Raw genomic sequence first — 15229 nt, forward strand, 5'->3', positions numbered from 1 at the left:
GGGACAGCTCTGGCTGAGCTAACCTGTTGTCAGCTTCAGATGGTTCTAACTGATCTGATCTGTGGTCAGTTTGGGATGGCTTTGACTGGGCTGATCTGAGGTCAGTATGAAATGGCACTCACAGAGTTAATCCCTGGTTAGTCTGGGATGCTCTGAGCTGATCTACGGTCAGAATGGAACGGCTTTCACTGAGCTGAGCGTAGCACCTGTCTGTTCTCTGCATCAATGTGTGTTTTTGTTCCCTCATCACTGGAGAACAAAAGAGCCAGGCAGTTCCCGCGAGAGACGACCCCCTAGACCCACCCAAAAGGAGGGCAGAGCTGCCCCCTCGGGACCTACGGGAAAGGGAGGTGTGTCCCCTGCTCCCCCGAGAGAAGGCTGGGGTTCAGGGATGGTGCAGTCCTGGAGTCAGTGAGTGGTCTATCCTTAATGACATGGTTAAGACACCCCAGATGTCCACCAGATTGGTTTGGTGAGAGGAAGGAAAGGCAGCCCGGGCTAAAAAGAACGCGAGCCGGAGAAGCAGGAGGGAGGTGAAACCCGCTCCTCTGTTTTCCAGCTAAGTATCGGGCAGGAAAGGGCTCATTAGGCAACGGCTGTAACTTAATCTAGCCTTTGGAGGACGCCACTAATGTCATCACTTACAGCAATCCAAAAGCTTTGTTCCAACGTCAACGTCAAGTAAAACATCAGCCATCAAAGGCAAGAATGTTTGATGTCTAAATGGGACATCTGATATTGTCAGCATGTAAAACCCATCTTTTGTCATGTATCGTTTTGAAGATTAGAGAAGACATGTCTTAGACTGACAGTGGGTAATATTCAAACAGGTATTCACATCAGGTTCAACATCAGGTTTTTAAACCTGATGAAGAACAGTGTGAATCAGCAAGAAGCAACTTCCTTGAAAATAATCACATTTTGATACAAGATTAGACTCAAATAGGGCGCTTTAAGTAATGATACTAATTTCATTAACAATATTTATTATTTATGGGTTTTTTTTTCCAAAAAATAACCAGAGAAATTGACAGAGAGAAAGCTGTTGCCCAAAACTGGAGGGCTCCTGTGGTCAGTTTTAATCCTCACTCAAGCATGAAAAATCCCTGTTACAGTACACTTTCAGAAAAGGGGTTATTGTTCAATATTGCGTATTAAACAAGGAAGAATGCAGGAATGAGGAATGAGGAAGAAAGCTGGTCCATGGGTATAATATTGCAGGTGAGCCCACAGTGAAGACAGGAAGTTGGTGTGGGGAGTTCTTGCACTGCAGTTGGGATTAGGGGAGTAGGGGCGCAGTTAGATGAACAGAATGGGAAGCAATTGGTGAAACACGGTAAGGGGTTAGAGGAGTGGAAGAGAAATTCCTGAAGTTCAGAACATGTTGCTAGCATGCAGAAGTAGTGAGGGTTAGTTGTCTGAATTTGGGGACAGTGTGTGCGGAATGAAGGAAGGGTTATTGGCGTAAGGGAAGGTTTAAGAAGTGTGGAGTAGAAGTAACCTGAGTAGGGAAAGGATTAGTTGAATGGAGCAGTGGTTAGTGGACTAGGAAAAGGGGTTAACGTGGGGGAGGAGTTAATGGGATGAGGGATGAGTTAGTAGTAAGGTGAGGGGATAATAGGGTGGAGTAGATTGCAGAGGAGCATTTGAATGGGGGAACCACGAAAGAAAACTAGGGTGCCATTGAATGTTCTTGGACCATTGGGGGGGTCCTCTGTCTGAACTATGTAGAGGTCAATGAAACAGTGTAGTATGCTATAATTGCTGGATTGCTGAACATAATTGTGATTCTTAGATGCTGTTGCACTCCCCACAGAAAATGGGGTTTAAAAGTGCTGTTGAAAATCAAAATCTTCTACCTTAATAATCCTGGGGTCATCACCATCATGTGGTGTGAGAGATTCAGCGATTTAAACGTAAGCCATTATCACCCACCATTACTATCCCTTAAGATCCTCCTGTATGAATAGGTGTTTCCCCATGATTCTCGCAGTGTGTGTGTAGATTAATGAGTATATTACAGTGTAATATTAACACTGCAATTTCATGTATCTCCAGCCATGCACACACTCCCAGAGATACTCATTAACCCTTAATGAGCTATATATCACCAATAACTCAGCCACACGCGCGCATTCGCGCGCACACACACATACACACACAGGCATAACCAGTGTGGTCCAAGCAAGGAATCAAACCAAAGCACTTGCAACCACAGGAAAACCTCTATTAGTTCAATAGGATAAAGACCCAGGTCCCTCAAACAGGGAACCAATCTCACTATTGTCCATACTCCTAGGGTGATGTAATACCTTGTGGCAGACTCAGATGCCCTTTTCAGCTTTGCTACACACACTCACATACTTACACACACCTAACAGAAAAACAGCAAGGCAGCTGTAGGGTATATTTCATGGATAAAATTAAAAAAAAAACACTGACAAATTTATTCTCAGGACAATGCAGTTTGATTATTCACACCAAACGGATGTATAAATGTCTGTTCAGCTGCTTCCTCTGAGAACTCAGTATCGTCAGTCAATCCATCCATTCCCTGGATGTGCATGGTGTGGAATATAATTTAAAATGTGCTAGTTCTGACCCATTCTTCCTATTGGTCAATTTGCAATCAAGCTGTGACAATATTCCCTGATATACCTCACGTAAATGGAATTTTCTTAGATGTTTTGACATCATTGTGCATTAAAAACCTTGAACCAACGTTAGCTAGCTACTTACTTAGCAACATAAAGCAAGAAGAAAGACCAGGCCATTTTTATTCATTACATGAAATATCTATGTAGTGCCCAAAAACACCCATATCCCATATAAATATCCAATATTTATGGTATTCATAGAGTAATAGCTCGGAAATCCACGCTAGTTTGGAAGCCAGGGAAATAATGTAGACTTAGCGGCCACAAGGCAGACCGCTCTGTCTCTTGACAGCAGAAAACAGTGGAGCTCCATCATGTCTGCCTGACACTAAATGCATGCACCCTCTGTTGCAAAAACAGAGATCAACTTCTTACATACATATTTCAGTAATATTAATTGTACTATGAGTGGATGTGTTCAGATTTGTGGTTACAACAAAGAGAAGTGAGGAGATCTTGTGCTAATATGACCACAGCAAAAGACAGGCATGTCAAAAAAAAAAAAAAACATAGGAGAGGTATATATATATATATATATATATATATATATGGTAATTGAAAGGGACAAATGTGCATGTAAAATTAACATGGCACAGGTTTTTTATGTTACAGTGAGAGGAAACAGTATGTGTGTATGTGGTAATAGCAAGGGACAAGTATGCATGTGACAGTAAAACAGCACAGGTGTGTTAGTGACATAATAAGACAGGTGCGCGTGTCACAGGATCATGAGACAGTATGCACGCGGCAGCGAAACAGCACAGATTTGTATGTGACAGTGGAACTGCATAGGTTCGTTAGTGACATTATGGGATAGGTCTGTGTGCCAGAGATTCACAGGGCAGGCTGTACATGGCAGTGAAACGGCACAGGTTTGTACATGACAATAAAACGGCATGGGTGTGCAAGCAACATAATGGGACCAGTATGTTCGTGACAATATCATGGGACAGGTGCGCATGTGACACATACAGGTGGAATCACAGGGCCGTGTCTGAAGTTAAACATTCTCAGGATGGAGTGTGTCCTCCTAATTAAGGATGCCCTTGTTATCTCCAGAGCTAATTAGATTTTGGTAATACATGATGTATAAGGCCCGGCTGTCTAGTGTTTGGCCCCAGCGGGGGGCTTACACACGCTGCGGCACCCTCCGCACAGCAGGCCAAATTCCTGCTGGTTTAATGGTTAATGTGGTTTTATAGCCCTCTCGGTGCCCCGCTGTGAGGACGAGCAGCCGACCTCCTCCTGGAGTGTGATGAGTAACCACAGACCGAGGTCCGCAAAACTCTCTGTAAACTCAGCTCAGATTGAATACACGCTGGAATACATGTGCTGTGTGTGCACACAGGTCGCCATGGTGATGTCAGACATTCGTTATGTTCCACATACTATTTAAGTTCTGTTATGTTTTTCACAATGCTCAAAAGATGCTCAAAAGATATGAGGTGTACCTTTCGGAACAATAGGCAAAGAGACACAGCAGGAGAACACTAAGGATTCAAGTGGCCTGTTTCTGTGAGCAGAGCTGCTTCAATTGTGTAGTTCCCACCTTTATTGTCTAATATATGTAGAGCTTTCACCTGCAGGGTACCATGAGCTGTAGAGGATTATCTAACTGGCTACAAAATTACATTTGTCCAGAGCGCCACACGTTCCAGAGCTAGACCTGTAGGTTCTCTGGATGCAGTTTCTGTTGATTTGAGCGGCTCTTTTTAAACTAATTTAACTAAAATTATTGTGCATAGTTTTGCCATCCATTGTATACTCTAAAGTATTTTTAAAGAATATGAATATTTTTTAAAATATTAAATATACAAATTTTAATTTATACTATGAAAATGTTCAGTCAGTTTTACAAGTGCATCCTTAACGAATCTATGATTTATTATTATTATTATTATTATTAATCTGATCAATAGATTAATCTGAATGTTCATGGTTAGAGTTCGCTTTAAATTTGCAAGTTTACTAATCCAGACTCATTGGATTGTTTTTTAGGACGTTTAAATAGGAGCCTTACAAATGCGGAAAAGAATATACATAGCGCAGAAAAGTTATGAAAATTAAAGGGCCTTTTCTTTTTCTCAAAAAAAAAAAAGTTTCTGTATGACTGATTTGAGCCCCCTGGCTCATTTTTTTTTGTCGTACTTCAATTGTGCCGGTGCTTAGGCTATTTTCTGTGACGGTGTTTTCCATTCAGGCACATTTAAACAGGTGACACTTTCGGTCAGGTAAATTAAATTAAGCAGTTAAGGATGCCCTTGTTAAATTGAATAACTGTGATGCGGCCTGAGTACTCGCTGGTCTGAGTATAATTAGTTCACTTTATGAATTTTAAGAAAAAGTTTCCCTACTAGCAGATGAAGATACTTCTGGTTGACACGCCATCTGCTGGATATGACAAGGTATTACCAATGTACCCATGACATGTGTGGCAATGTTGTTATTTTGCCTTCAAATTCTGTTTGGAGGCTCTGTTAATTAACTTATATATTATAATTCTTGCTTCTTTATATGAACGCCCTGAAACACTACGTTTATATGGAGCAAGACCGCATAGCTGTGATATGGTATGGACGAGGCAACGCATCCAGAAAAAGAAAATAAGCACGAGACATATATGCAAGTGCTCTTTTGTTCTGCTTTTCTACGGTTTTGTTTGTTTGTTGTTGTTTCTTCGCAAAGAGTATCAAATTGCCTAAATCGCGTGTTAAGAGACTGGAATGTGACTTGACCACATACCCGACCTTTGTCTCGGCAGGAAACTCGCGGCCGATCGCACTAAACAAGGTACCATATAACTGAATAATAACTCCATGCTTGGGGAAATGTTATTCTGTCAACAGCATGTGTATTCAAACAAAATTTCATTGAGTATAGGCCACTCATGTTGATACATTTAATGAAAACGGGCAGATAATGTGCCGCCGGTCAACGACGTTAAGGACGTTTTATCACGTATATGTCCTGGTGTGCGCGTGAGTGGCACGGCGTACAGGAATGTAAAATTACCGACTGCAACCGAGAGCACAGCGTGTTTCATTTACTCGGAATGTGTTAAAGCCAAAGGTCACTCATACAAATCTCATAATATTAAAAAGTAGTATATAAAAGAGTTGGACACACGCTGCACGATTCTCTATCAGAAAGGAAACTGATCAACTACCAACTACCGTGAATCATCGACAGGTAGGACCTAATGTCACACATGTGATCCGTTGTGTGAAAACAGCCTGATTCAGTCGTTCGCTGCCCTATTTGGGACGATTTTATTCAAGCAGATATTTGTGCAACGACTGCAAAAGCAGCATAATCTGCATCGGAGATTGCCCTGTCTGTGCCACGACCCGACCTACAACCTCGACATGCAGTATCAGTCAGGGGCGCAGCAGAAGTCCGTCAGTGACAACACTGCACTTTCTGGTTAAAGCTGCTCCCTCGCAGTTGATGGACACATAGAGAGAGAGCGAGAGAGAAAGAGAGAGACATAAACAGTGGTCTTTCGCAAACGATAGCCTACTTTTATTATCCATCCCTCCATCGTGACCGTGACAGGAACTTGAGATACAGGAAGTATTGATGCAAATGATCACCTTGACAATAAATAAAGTTTTGAATAGAAAGAGAACAATTTTGACCTGAGGAGTGATAAGACATGTAAATGTATCACTGCCGGAATGTTGTCTGTCGTCCCTCTGTCCCCCTGGCCGCAAGGCACAATGTGTCGACCGGCACGTGCACTGGTGATAAATGCGTGTGCCTGTGACATTGTCCTCATTTCGGACTATTTCGGACTACAGCACAGCAAACCAGTACACAATATTAAATATAAATATTAAACCTCATACAGGGTTAATGCTGTATACTTGTTTCCTGTCCTATTTTAAAAGATCTGTGTATTTGTGAACCACGTGTTGTTTGCTTTGCACGTTTGTATTTATTCGTTTATCTATTTATGTATTTTTTTCATTGATTTGACAGGGATGATACATAATTTGCAGCATGAAAGCAGAGCAAGCGTCCTCAGCAGGGTGTGTTGCAGCAGAGTTGGACAGAGATACAGATAGAGCATAGAATACATAGAGGTTATCAGTAGGTCCAAGGCAGGCAAAGACAAAATAACAAAGCAGTGGTACTTATAGACAGTAGCACTTTACATATAGCCAAGTGAGTGTGCACAAAACTTTGTGTGCCAGATTGAAGATGTTATTAGTGATTTGACATGATTTGATCTGAAAAGTCTGAAAGACTTCTAATTCCTTACCTCAACAGACAAGATCCAGGAGCTATTATCTTTCATTATTACTTAGGTTAGTTATGAAGTCACCCATATGTATGAAGAGTATGAATCTTAATAATGTAATTCCTGCTTGTGACCAACCTGTGTAGTGGTCCCAAAGGACACAAGATGAATGAATGTATGTGAGTCTTGTCTGCATAAGTGAATAATTTTTATTAAAATTATAATGTAAAAATGAAAGTTTTCTGAGTGCGTATTTTTAGTTGTTTTTGAAACGAGTGTAACATTCTATCATGATATCTAAAGCTAGAGTGTCAGTCCAAGGAGAAAAAGTCCTTTCAGGTTCTGACATTTGTATATGAAGGAATAGTTGAAGATAGGTTGACTCTTCCCATTGTGTCAAACAATGTGGTAGGGGATATACCTGCATCAGCAGTCCTCACATCTGTGTAAATAACCTGATTGCTCCAACTTCTTCAACTCTACGCTATACGCCCTTTCTCTGGATCCTTATCTTAGCAGGTCTTAAATCCTAGAGAGCATGGAAATTACTCTCTTTAGAATGAGTTTTCTCAAGAGAGGTGTAGTGCATGAGTCCATTTCATTCACCAGAACTTGTGTATTTCACTGACATATTTCACCCCTGTTAAGTCAGTGGCCTTCTGGTTCTGCCTAAATCTGGAAACAAACTTCTCACTTAAGCATAGCAAAGTGGACCAGGGCAAGGTATTGGGCTGGGTCTACTTAGAAATGATCCAGGGTTATGCGGTGTTTGTACTGTTCTGTCTCATAAAGGTTGGGCAAGTTGTGCAATGCCATCCTCAACACCATGTACACAATCTTGTCCTCTTTAATGAGCTCTGTGAATGTCATCCCTTCCGCTTTCTGAAAGGACCAAAGGGCATACCTGTGACTGGTTCAGAGGGCCGGTGCTGCATGGGCCGCTGAATGAAGGGGTTCTGACTACGTACTGTTGATGGTTGTGGCTGTGCGGTGGTGGGAAGCCTGTCTGGTGCTGTGACAGGTGGAATGGCAGCTGAGGAGGCTGGCCTGGTTGATGCTCACCCTGGGGTACTACAGTGAGTTCCTGCTTCAGAGGCAGCGGGTGCTGGCACAGAGGGGACAGTTGCCGTGGCAGCAAAGTTTCTGATCGGAGCGCTGTCAGTCTGGATCAGGCTGTGTGGATGGGCATTCTCCTGCCCAGGTGGCAGGTGGTACAGGGCTTAAGAAGCCACTGAGGGGCACAGGCTAACAGGGGGCGGTATCTGGGACGCCTCTGGCAGCTGCATGCGCTGAAGGTGTTCTGTTAACTCCCGATGGTAAGGTTAGTTCCTGCATATAAGGAAATTTTGCCGTCGCAGTGGGGTGTCTGCAAGAATACAGAGAAGCAAAGTATCTAGATTCTGCACTCCACTGAGGGTGCATAAACAGCTCCCTGTTCAGACATTGGCTCAGACATTCTCAGCTCCCAAATAACTCAGAAAGCTAGTGTAATGCAGGCTACACCCTGCAGCTTGGGTTCGAAACCAGCTGTTTCATTTGCCAAGTGACCAAGAGCCCACATCTGTGGAAAATATCTAATGGGGATTGGGGTGGGCAGGTCAGCCAGAGTACCCTTGTTGCTCAGCACCCTGGGAGCCACTTGGGTCCCTGTTAGTTATTCAGTTAGAGTCAGGACGACACACCTATCCTCTGAAGGTATTTTCCTCCTAATGCAATGATCATTCATCAGTTTATTTTTTGTTTGGCACCTTTTGCAATGGTAATAGTTTCAGACCATTTGCACAGCACAGCACAGAGACAGATTTCAAGAAATTAGAAACAATTAGGATTAGTAGATTTATGTTTATTTATGTTTACATTTACATTTGCCATTCACTCTCATCTAGAGCAACGTGCCAAAGTGCTATTAAAAAGTGAATTTAGCAAAACAGCATGTCATGTTGTACAAACAGGGATGCGATTAGACGTATTCAAACATGTGTCAGTGCCCACCAACACAGTGCTACGACCAGGAGTGCGTAACTGGTTCAACACATAAGTGAAACTTTTTTCACAAAGTAATTTATTAAAGTAATATTTCCATAGGATTACACTGAACAGAGGGATACTGTCGAGATTACAGAGACAAGGGAGCAGTATCGTAAAACAACATGAGACTGAAACATAAACTAGACTAAAACACCTGCATTGCAGAGCATAAAAATGATGGGATGTTTAACAGTAGATAAGTGTTTATTAGGGTTGTGAATGTGCCATCACAGCAGGGATCATCCCTGTACAGCCGATCGTGGTACTGAGCCGTAGCATTCATCACAGATAGTGGGGACTAATCAAATATGTCATGAATAAACAGTAACTTAATCAATCTGAAGCAATTCTGTTCCAGGGATGGGCTTCAGGTTGTATAAACTTGTGAGAGATAAGTTCTGTAATATCTGACAATTTCCTGATGATAATATTTCTGGATAAGAGTTCTGTGCCTCCTCAGTCATAACTGAAAGGTATATATATAATGTATGGTGTTTTTTGATGTGCCACCTCAGAAGTTCGCTGCTACAGCAAATATATGTAAGCATACTCATTCATGTACAAAACCAATATACATGAAACCATGCACAAAAATTGCATTAGCAAGCGAGCTAAAGGGGGTAAAACAATTTACATATATCTCTTTAAAAGTGTCATTCAGTTGCTATAGTGCTTCTTTCTGTCTCCAGTCAAAATGTGTATTTATAAATATTTTGGTTTACACAGATCACAGTTTGTTTCATTCCAGTTTTGTAACATTTCTAAATATCTTTATCTCTGCACTGCAAGAAATGTTCAGTAAAGGGCAATTGACTTTATGTATTAAGTACATTGTTATAGCTAAACTTTAGGGCATCCCTCCATTGCATTGAATTGGGAAAGTCACACAGTCTGTTGTACAGCATGGAGATGATCTCAGTGCAGACAAAAATACTACATTTTTGCATGGTTTAGTGTTCAGATATGAACCTTGGTTCATGGTGCACAGTCTGTCTGAAGTGTTCTCTTTGGTATTTAGAGTGGAGTTTGCCTGTCACATGTATCTAATGAACATTTCCTTTCTTGTGAATTTTTAAAGATACCTCAAGGAGCAGAGCTGCCGGAGAGTCCAGAGATCAAAATGGGGTTGCATCTGTCAAAAATATTACCCAGATGTGACTGACGTCATTGTGTCTATGGCCAGATGATAGAGAATATTCAGTTGATCATTTCTCTCTTAGTGATATGTCTTTTTACTACCCGGGAGGCGTGTTGTCAGTCGTCATGTCACTTTGTAATTATTTCATAAAAGACGATAACGCTGCCATCTGCAAACATGCACTTTGGTTTCACGCATTCACACACCCAGTTTATCCTTTGCACCTGTTGCAGGCAGATAGAGGAGGGGGTGAGCCCCCCCCCCCCCCCCCCCCCCCCAACTCGAGTCATAGTTCATCAGTTCATGGAGGAGGGAGGGGGGTAGAGAGTTCACTAGTGCACATATACGCCAAATGCAAAGTTTGTGTTTGCTTTTAATTGTGTCCCTTTCCGAAACAATGTGTCAGTTAGTCGATCTGTTATATCTGACAGCGCAGAGCAAGCTCTGACCCCTAACAGAGGACCTGGGGCTTTCTCTCTTAATGAGACACAGAAAATGTGTTTTACCCCAGGGGTTGTCTAGGTAACAGCCTTACCCTCCTCACCTACTACTCATTGTGGCTGTGTTGGGCCACAGGCGCCCTCCAGTGGCTAAAATGAATCTGTTGTGTAATACGCCTGAGGCGTTTTTGATGAATTTGGATTATGTTAATGTGTGTTTACTTTTGACAATTGGCAAAAGGTGAATTTAAATGATCTGATTTATGTTAATCCATTCAATATTTGGCTTCTTGGAAGAAATATTCTACTTCCTGTCTCACCCACTGCTCACTAAAATCCACTGCCCACCTCTCCAACCTCACTCCACATCCCAGCTCGCCTAATAACCTCTTCACCTTCTGCCAGCCATATTCTTTTCCCACTTCTGTCCACTGCCTACCTCACCCACAGACAACTCTCCACACTGCCCACCTCTTCCCATGGCACCTTAACCGGCTGCCTACCGCACTCCACTGAACACAGCACCCCATATCACACACTGCACACCTCCTCCTGCGGCCCACTACACTCTTCCACACACCACACCCCGCATCGCCCCCTCATCGAGGTCCACAGGCTTCATTAAGGGAAGGCACATCTTCGGTTTGCATGTCAGCTTTGTGCCCCTGAACCAGATTCCTATCAGAAAATGTGAGCTCTGTGATTTTCCGCATGTTTGTGCACAGATTGTATCAGGGGGTCAGGAACTGGAAGAGTAACAAAGTCGGCGAGTTTGAGTGCGGCATGTCTGAGTGGCATCTCTCCTCCCTCAGGTGTGCGCTACCACTGTGTTTCCCCCATGCTCCAAAGCCTTTTTCACTGCATAGAAAATTATTACCTTCACCAAAAGCAGCCTTTGAAAAAAGCAAACACTTACGCCCTACAGCTGTAGTCTGTTTTTTTTCTAGGGCAGTTTTCTTTCTTTGAATTCATTTAAATCACGGAGAAGGTGTGAGAAGGTGTTTCTGAATTTACCACAAAAGTGATCTCAGGCGAGTGTTAACCTGAAAAGAAATTCATGGTGATATTTTCCGTCAATGAAAAGCAACAAATAAGGAATAGTCTCCTTCTTTTTGAGATGTTTCAACTGTCTTGAAATACACTTGGTATAAACATTTAGAACTGAATGAATTTTGAACTAACCTTGGCCTTCCACTACTTTTTAAAGCGTTATTAATGCTTCGGAGTAATTTTCTTGCATACATCTCCTCTTCACCACTGCAGATAAAGTGTGGAAAATAAAGGCCAAGAGGTTGCAGCTGCCTTGGGAGTGGGCGGGAGACGAGGAGAATGTTTTTCATGTGACACTTGTGTCCCTCATTTATAACTCATCATAAAAGTTTCTGTCAGTGGCGAGATGTGCATCTCAGGCACACGCACGTACGCAGGTACACACGCGCGCACACACTCGTACACATACAAATAGAACCTGGTTTGACAGACTCATTTATTAGACAGGCATTCTAACCCCACCTGTGGTATGGACCTGTCTGTCACCCTGTCCATCACACACACGCCCAGGTGACACCTCTCACGTCCTCCCCTCAAGAGTGACTCTAATTGTTATAGGACTCGTCAGACTGGTTTATCCATTGCCCTACCAACATACACACGTACACATACGCACAAATACACACACCAGTGCTTAACTCCAGTGAAATCCATCTTTTACTTGAAACTTTGTTCTGCATACTTACAGAAACAGGTGATTTTTCAGGTGACTCTGTGGGTGGTGGTGAGTCCCATGCAGAGAGAGAATTGCGGTATATTTGCCGCTATTCACAGCTCACAAGCGCCACCTCCTGGTGGATGCTGATAAATGAACAGGACACGGCTTACAGAGGATAATGAATGAAAATATTAGATACTCAAGTCTGCACAGGTATTTTTATTATATGTTAATTATCTTTTTATAATCTTTGTCAAAAATATTAACAATGCATTATCACAGATTATTAAGTGTTTTCTTTCCTTGTCAAGGCTAGGGGCCATTTAAGTCTGAAAGTATTTTTCAAATCAACTTCCTTTGTGAACAATGTACATCAGTATTGACAACTATATTTAGTTTCATGCTCCTGTAGGTGTGCTACTGTGCACACTCAAAGCTACATCGCTGCTGCACCTGCTCACCATACATTATTGAGTGGGAAACTCTACAGCGGACAGCCATGGTCGTTGGCCATGTCACAGCTGCACTGATAAGAGTGGATGTGACTGTCGACAGGTTGCAGTCCTGCATGTGCTCCTGGGTTTGGTCTTGGGTTCCATCCTAGGTTTGATCCTGCGTGGGTCCAGCGGGTTTCTGTGCCGTAGGTTTTGGGCAGACAGATGTGGGCCGCTAACATGGGTGCCTGGTGCTCCTTGTGGTGGACACAGACCTTACTCTGACCCCGTGGCTCCACCAATGCCCCCACCCTCTGCCCTACAGCCACCCCCGGCTGACCCTTCCGCACCTCCGCCGCGAGGTCAGAGTGCGAAGACGTGCTGTCAATGAGCCGTGCGCCCAACGTTAGTGGCCGCACAGGAAGCGCTAGCCGCAGAAGCTTCCAGAAGTTTGAGCTCGGCCGCTCCGAGTGGCGCCCCCTCCAGGTCAGGGTGGTGGTATTTCGGAGGTGCTGCGCCTCTATGCAGTTATGCACGGGCTGGTAGAGCACAGTGATGATGTGGGCATTGTGCGTGTGCTGCAGAGAAATGCCGGTGTGGCACTCCAGCAGACTGATACTGTTCTCTGTCAGGTAATCCGGGCTCAGGACTAGCAGCAACCTGCGGCTCACCTGCATGTTCCTGAACACTGCATTCTGCGCATCTGCAAATGGGAGAGAGTGAGAGACACACCTGAGCATATCCAAAGCCGACATACATCTGTGTGTGCGTGATCATTTGCAGGATAACACAACTGAGCAAATTATCCCTCACCCTCACATATAATCTTACGCTGTCTCCCTCACACACATACTCCATCTCACACATAGTCTCTAACTCACTGTCTCTCTCACACTTTTACACACGTTTCATCTCACACGCCCTCTCTCACACTCATAGTCTTAAAACTCTTTTGTCTCACACACACATTTTCAAATATACCCACAGATACACACCAGCGCTCACAATAGCTGCAAAACCCACACGTTCTCTCTCTCATGTGGTTTCAGAGCTCTCCAGAATGAACTCCATTAACCCTGGAGATTATCACTGATGGACTCTAAGGGGTTATTCTTGTCACACTGTGTGGACTGGGGACTATTCCTGTTAAACTGTGCAGGTTATTGCTGTCAGATTAGGGCGGTTATCCTGGAGAGTTTGTTAAGCTAATTTGAAAAAAACTGAGTGAGATAGATGAATAAAAATGGCAGCCATCATGAATGCCATCAATTAAATAAATGAGGATACTGAAGCATCAGTTCAAAAATAAAGCTTTTATTAAAATGATGCAAATATTTTAAATAAAAACATACAAAACAATAAAAATGTATAAAATGTATAACTAATAGACAAAAATACAGAATGGTGAGAAAACTAAACAGAGACATTTCCCATTCAGCATATGGCACCACTTGCAATGAACCAGAAATTGATCTAAAGGCATTGATACAATACCCTCCTCAAACACACATTGTAATAAAGACCAGCAAAATACCACAGCCTCCAGGTACAGGTCAGATTCAAAAACACTAATACTGACCTCACCTTACCACTGCTTCCTAAAAAAGTTAAGTTAGCAACATACAGTCCACCTGCTTCTTTCAGAGAAATAATTTAATAGGTATACACAAATAACTCTCAGACCCAGTGTAACTGGTTTTCTTTGGTATTGCTGCAGTGCAAATAGGTTATAAAAGTGCACATCTTACTCTGCTGAAGTGGCTAGCTATTTCACTAGCTAAGATGACAAAATACAGCGGTAACATGACTGCGTAAGTCAGGTATGTAGTCATGTTTTCCAAAGACTTATTGAACACAAGTCTGCTCCATGTGAATGCCTGGAAAACTTTCCTGTAGAAAAATGTAGGTCCAGGTGGCAGTCCTTTTTTAAGTGTTATTTCCTCAGGGGCTCCAAAATTAGCTCAGTGGTCAAGGCATTCACTTTGAACGCAAGCTGAACTCGATGGCCAGGGCTAAATCCCAAACATGTCATCAGCTGACGATGACTAGGAGCCCACAACGGCGAAAAAACTATTTTTTTTCAGCCCGGGATAGGGGTGTGTAGGCCAGCAAGGGTTTGTCTGCCTCATCACACACTAGCTCCCTCTACTGGTCAATGGAGCACCAACAGGTTTGCTGTATAAAGCTGCACAGGACACATCTTCCTCTGACTCATGTTTGTGCAAACCTGGCATGGGGATTATGGTGTGAAAGGAAGTGGCACTTGCATCACGTTTCGGAGAGGAGCATGTGTTTGTGGTCGCCCTGATTGAAAGTGGGGGCTATAGAGATGAGCGACATCTCTATGACACAAAGGGGCACTGATACAAATGGATGAAAAAAGTGGAAAAAAGCTCTGGGCATTCCACATATACTTCTTTACTTCTGGGAAATGCATAGTCAACCTAAATCACTACCAGAGCTGGAAGCCAGGCATGTGGAGGTGAACTGCGGAAACTGAGCAATACCTATTTTCAGTAACACATGCCATCAAAACCTGACTAAAAATGAAAATGATAGGACCTTCTCTTTCTCTGTAATC

The sequence above is a fragment of the Megalops cyprinoides genome, chromosome 9 (genome assembly GCF_013368585.1).
Source record: "Megalops cyprinoides isolate fMegCyp1 chromosome 9, fMegCyp1.pri, whole genome shotgun sequence".
Lineage (NCBI taxonomy): Eukaryota > Metazoa > Chordata > Actinopteri > Elopiformes > Megalopidae > Megalops > Megalops cyprinoides.